We start from the raw sequence: 6,660 nt of genomic DNA, 5'->3' as shown, positions 1-6,660 counted from the left end.
TCTTTATTAATTTGTCTTGTCCTGTCATTTGTCAGTTTTACTTTCATTTTCCTTTGTGAGGATGGCCACTCTGATTTGTAAAGGGTTGTTGAAGCAGGTGCCCTTTCACAACAACCCTGGAGGAACTAGGAGATGTCCAAGATCCTCTTGTGGGGCAGAGGTCCTTGGAACCCTGCCATGTGGGTCAGGGGTCCTTGGAACCCCGCTGTGTGGGGCAGGGGGGGCGGCCCTTGGAACACCACCGTGTGAATTGTGGGGCGGCGGAGGTTGGTTCAGTGTTGGGCCAGAACTGACCAAGAGGGCCTCCTAAGAGAGGCCCAACTCACCCACTGTGGCTCTGCTCCTTCTGCTGTGTGGTGTGGGTGTGGAACCCCACCATGACAGTAGTCAGTGGACCAATTTGGGAGATCTCCACTTTGTAAGCTTTTTTTGTAACTGTCAGGCCTGCATGTGCTTTGTTTGTACTGTTTATTGTTTTTTGGACTGTATGTCTGACAGGACTGGAAACCATAGGCACCACTCCATCTAGCCCCCAAACTTACAAAAAGAAACTGAGACACAGGGAAAGAAAAGGTACGCCCTGGGTTTTCAGGGAGATAACTTGAAAGAAGAAATGTTTCCTCCCCCATACTCTCCTTTCCAGGTTCCTTTTGCAGAACCTGAGAATGATCAAGAGGAGGAGGGAGCTATAGAACACTCGGCACCTGCCCTTAACATTTCTGAGGAGCCAGTCACTCGAAGATGCCGTGGGATCAATCCCCCTTCTAATGCAGCTGTTTTTCCCTTATGCTCCATAGGTCCTGTGGATGTGGATGGTCAACAGCAACTCTAATATTGGCCATTTTCTACCAGTGATCTATACAATTGGCACACCCAAAATGCCCCCTTTTCTGAGAAACCCCAGGATTTAATTCGTTTGCTTGAATTTGTTCTCTTTACTCATCAGCCCACTTGGGATGATTTTAGTCTGCTTTTACAGGTCATTTTTACCACCGAAGAGAGAGACTGTATACAAGAAGCAGCCCAAAAGAGCACCTATTACGGATCCTGCCCTGATCACTGTCTATTTTCCTGAGATCTGACCAACATGGGACTACAATACAGTTGAAAGTAGGGAGCGACACTTCGTCTATCATCAGGCTCTGTTGGCAGGTCTCAAGGAAGAGACTTGCCAACCTACTAATATGGCCAAAGTTTATGATGTTATACAGGGAGGAAGTGAAAGTCCCGCAGCATATCTTGAGCAGCTCAGGGAAGCTTTTAGTCAATATACCCATATGATCTTGAGACCCAGGAGTCGGCTCAGATGATTATGTTTGCCTATATAAATCAAACTGCACCAGACATAAAGCAGAAGTTGCAGGCTCTAGACAGACTTGGTGAAAAGTCTATTAGGGATCTAGTAGCAACAGCGGAAAAGGTTTACAATAAGAGAGAAAGAGTACCAAAGACAGGAAAGGAAGGACAGAGAATGTGAAATTGAGTGTGAAAAGAGTGACCAGGCCAAAGAAAAGAGGCCAGACTTGTTGGACTCACCACTATCGCACACCGAGCATACCTGGTTCACAGACGGCAGCAGTTTCATTTGAGATGGAAAAAGGTACGCTGGTGGAGCAGTTACCACAGACACTGAGATAGTGTGGGCAGAAGAACTCCTCCAGGGAATGTCTGCACAAAGAGAAGAACTAGTGGCACTAACAAAAGCCCTACAGATGGGAAAAGGGAAGAGACTAAACATTTACATGGACAGTCGGTATGCATTTGCCACTGTGTATGTCCATGGAGCCATTTACCAAGAGAGGGGGTGTTGACAGCCTAGGGAAAGGCTATTAAAAACGAACAAGAAATTTTAAGGCTCATCCGTGCCTTATGGGAACCAGCAAATATTGCCATTATCTACTGTCCTGGCTATCGAAAGGTAACTGATTCAATAACCAAAGGAAATAACTTGGCCGATCAGGCAGCTAAGGAGGTGGATCTCCAGCCCAAAGCAGAAGTAGACCCAGGGCCCCAAGCTTTGCCTCCTGAGCCTCAGTACTCCCAAGAAGACTTGGAGTGGATAAAGAAAAATTCAATGGCCTATAAACCCCCAAACAGAGAAAGAAATAAAGACTGGGGGAAAACTGGTGAGAGAAAACTTATCTTGCCACAAAGATTGGGCAAGAGGATTCTTATGAGAATCCATCGGGTCTCTCACATGGGAACCCAAAGAATGGAGGACTTGTTCCTACACTCAGAAGTAAAAATCAGGCAAGGAAATCAACTCAATGAGGACATTGTTAAAAATTTTAAAGCCTGTCAGCTTACCAATGCCCCTAATCAACTGGCTACAAAAGGAGCTCGCCTCCATGAAGATAGGCCAGGTGTGTATTGGGAAGTAGACTTCACAGAAATTAAAACTGGAAAATTTGGATATAAATATTTGCTAGTTTTTGTAGACACCTTTTCAGGATGGGTTAAAGCCTACCCAACAAAGCATGAGACTGGGCATGTCATATCTAAGAAGATATGGAAGAAATCCTGGAAGAAATCCTACTAAGGTATGGCTTCCCATCCACCATCTGGTAAGACAATGAACCAGCCTTCGTCCCAAAAGTAAGTCAGGGAATAGCCGCGGCACTGGGGATGGATTGGAAATTGCACTGTGCTTATAGACCCCAGAGTTCAGGGCAGGTAGAAAGAATGAATCAGTCTCTAAAAGTGACCTTATCTAAATTGGCCTTTGAGACTGGCGCAGACTGGGTATCGCTGCTTCCTTTTACCCTGTTTAGAGTAGGAAATTCACCCTATCAGCTTGGCTTTACTCCTTTTGAAATAATGTATGGACTGGACACCTTCAACCCATTATCCCTATCCTTCAGACTGAATTGCTTGCTGATTTGGATGATATTGAATTTCTGTGTAAGCTTGTCTATTTACAGCTGGGGCATAAGAGGATGTGGCCCCAGCTTAGAGCATTATATGATTCTGCTTCTATTCCTACCCCCATTTGCTTAAACCAGTGCACTGGGTGTTTGTTCGAAGGCAAAACCTGAGATCTCTGGAGCCACTGTGGAAGGGACCTTACATGGTTCCACCCTTACATGGTGCTACTGGTGTGTAGCCTTGCTGCTACTGTGGCATTGCTGCTTGGATCCACTGCTCCCATGCCAGACTGGCTGACCCCTTTGCCCTGGACAAGCATGGGGAAACATGGGAAGTCTCCAAGCATCTTACCCAACCAGTCTGCATACACCTCAAGAAAAGAAAAATGAACTGATTGTTATTGGTATAGTTGTTTAATAATATGGCTAACCCGTTCAAGATCAAGAGCTGTTGGAGTTCAGTTTAAGGCTGGAGCCACAAGATTATGTTCCAGGACCATAAGTCAAGGGGGGGAATGAAGGGTTAAAGTTTTGAGGCAGTGACCACTTGTTGCTTATTTCTAGCAGAGCAACACATGGTGGTACTACAAACACCTGGTTGGTTGTGTGACTTTATATACCCTGTAAATCTTTACCTTGGGGCGCTCCTCCTAGGTGCTACTGTGTAGGAGTGTAGGACAAGGCCTGAGATGCAGCACGTTTAAATAAAACCTTACAACAGCTGTAAAGTCTGATTCTCGGTGGTCTTTTTGGTGGGGGTCCTGCGACTGCGGTATAACAATATTTTCATTTGTCTCTAGTACTCCTCGAAATTTAGACTAAGGGTTTGTGTGGAGAGGCTCCTTGGTGAATCCCTGAGGAAACCACTTGAAGCCTCCTCAGGAGAAAGCCATTCAAGTCAGCTGAGCAGGAGAGTCTCTGAGACTATTTTCTCCAATAAACCACCAGAGAACCAGAAGTAGAACAGTGGCCCAGAGGGTAGAGCTCCAGCTTTGAGAGAGAAAACTGAGCAGGAGATACAATCCAGACAGTCAGGAAAGCCTGGGAATTGCTTATGTCCAATTAACTACCAGCTGGCGGGAAGTGGAGCTGTGGTGGTGGTAGAGCCTCAGCCTTGAGCAAAGCATCTCAGGAACACATCGGCCCCTGAGTTTAAGCCCTGGGATGGCCACAAAAAAATTCAAAAAGAGAAGGCCAAGTTTATGTATCAGTGCCCTACCTACTTATGTGTGTATGTAAATTACCTCCCCCATAGTGCAAACTCTGCTTTTATTTACTGGTTTGTTTTTCAGATATGCTAGTTGTGCATACTGCATCATTCTCTTCATTTCAGGCCCATTGCTTTTCTCTTCCAGGGTTCTAGGCCTGTGTTTTTATATGATGCACACTGAAGCTTTCAGCAGCCTTTATTTACATTTTATCATGGGGGCAATGCAGGAACAATCACAAATCAGGCAGGGGAAGAGAAGATCAGGTCTCTTGGAAGTAACCGGTATTCAGAAAATTAAACTTGAGAACATAAAATCGTAGCATACTTATGCAAAAACTACCATTAGGAAAAAATGAAGGGGCTAGGAATATGGATTAACGAGAGAGTGCTTGCCTAGCATGCAAGAAGGCCTGGGTTCGATTCTTCAGACACCCGTACACAGACAAAGCCAGAATATGTGCTGTGGCTCAAGTAGCAGAGTGCTAGAGACAGTGCCCAGGCCTTGAGTTCAACCCAACAACTGGCCAAGAGATAGGTACCTAGTCAGGAAGGTAGGTAGATAGAAAGAAAAAAAGAGAAAGAGAGAGAGAGGGAGAGAGAGAGAGAAAGAAGGAAAGAAGGAAAGAAGGAAAGAAAGAAAGAAAGAAAGAAAGAAAGAAAGAAAGAAAGAAAGAAAGAAAGAAAGAAAGAAAGAAAGAAAGAAAGGAAGGAAGGAAGGAAGGAAGGAAGGAAGGAAGGAAGGAAGGAAGGAAGGAAGGAAGGAAGGAAGGAAGGAAGGAAGGAAGAAAGGAAGAAAGAAGGAAGGAAGGAAGGAAGGAAGGAAGGAAGGAAGGAAGGAAGGAAGGAAGGAAGGAAGGAAGGAAGGAAGGAAGGAAGGAAGGAAGGAAGGAAGGAAGGAAGGAAGAAAAGAAAGAAGGAAGAAAGCTGATAGATGAATCTGTTTTTGACATCAGAAGGAAAGAAGGGACCACTTCCCAGTCACGAGTCTTTCTGCAGTGTTCCAGGACTCCAGAATCACCTTCACACAAACGCAGATCAGGATGACTGTCTCTGTCCCACTTCTCAGGCAGCCAAGAGCCCCAGAGTCAAGAGGGCAGAGCCAGGGTCTAACTCAGATGCTTGGAGACAGAAGAGAAATGGCCCTGCTCCTCCTTGGACTGTGGGTTTGCATTAATGATGTGGAGAATGTAGTAAGGAGAATGGACTGGCAGAGATAGAAGGGCCTTCAAACCTGAAAAATGGAGAGTCAAAAACCCACACCTTAAGACCAGAGAGCAGGGTTTTCAATTCTGTTCCTCTCCTCTTCCCCACTAAACTGGCTCTCTATAGGTAACCTAAAGATAGCCTGAGGCTCCCTTCACCTGAGGGAGGAAATTTAATTAGTCATCGTTTGAAGAGACTGAGAGAAGCCTGACCCTGCTGTAACTCTAACAAATGTTTCAGGTTTCTCCCATTGCTGGCTGTGCCTGGAATGAATGAAGTGGTTTTGCAGCTCACTTCCCTGTTGAGTGTGTACATTCGGCCTCCTAATCCTGCAGGCCTAGTTCTCTGCACCTGGCCTGGCTTTTGAAACTGTTTGCTGTGCTTCAAATACAGTGTTACTCTCGAGTTCTTCCTGCTAACAGAGCTAGGGCTTGGATCCTGAGAATTTCATTTGAACCCCAATTGGGTCAATAATATTTCTTTCCTTCTTCTGTAGCTCAAGAACTCCAAGAACATTTAGAGTGCAAGTAACTTCTCATCACCAATCGAAACACAGGAATTTCTTGAGCATCTGACCTTTCAGAACAGGAAGCCAGAATGTCCTAGACTTCCCTGCCTTGGCTGGTTTCCCCCTGTGATAGAGACCTCAGCCTCCTGAGTTAGGGTGATGGGTGTAAGCTATTGGTTCTCTGCTAGGGTCAGAACTGTAATGATCTTGACAATACAAGTCAACTGCTTATCACAAAGGGCTTGGGGAGCATATTAAGCCTTTCAACAATGTGCCTTTCAGAACCTTGTAGGACACAAGTTTATAATGCTAGAATCTGAGAGGCTGGGATTATGGATTGCTACACTTGAACCTTGAGGGCTGACTCCAATTCTGGTGTACATCAGCATTCATTTTCCAAACCATATTCTCATAAATAGCAAATAGGTAAATTACTTTGATTATCCCTCACTCTTTTTCCAGTGTGTGTCTCAAACTGAAGCCTGGGCGCTGTCCATGAGCCCTTCAGCTCAAGGCAAACACTCTACCACTTGACCCACAGTGCCACATGGGGTTTTTTGATGGTTCATTGGAGGTAAGAGTCTAACAGGCTTTCCTTCCCTAGGCTGTCTTCAAACTGTGATCTTAAGATCTCAGCCTCCTGAGAAAGTAGGTTTCCAGAGCCACTGGAATCTGGCGTATTGTTTTGCCAGACCTGGGGCTTCAAATTAGGGCCTGGGTACTGTCTTTGAGCTTCTTTTTCTCAATGCTAGCACTCTACCACTTGAACCACACCACAGCTTCTGGCTTTTTCTGAGTATGTGGAACTGAGGATTCAAACCCTGGCATTCAAGCATGCTGAGCAAGCTCTCTACCACTAAGCTACATTCCCAGCC

This window comes from Dipodomys spectabilis, unplaced genomic scaffold (genome assembly GCF_019054845.1).
Source record: "Dipodomys spectabilis isolate Male_0828 unplaced genomic scaffold, ASM1905484v1 ptg000012l, whole genome shotgun sequence".
NCBI classification, from domain to species: domain Eukaryota; kingdom Metazoa; phylum Chordata; class Mammalia; order Rodentia; family Heteromyidae; genus Dipodomys; species Dipodomys spectabilis.
The sequence above is the reverse complement of the archived record's forward strand: the minus strand, read 5'-3'. Positions refer to the sequence as shown.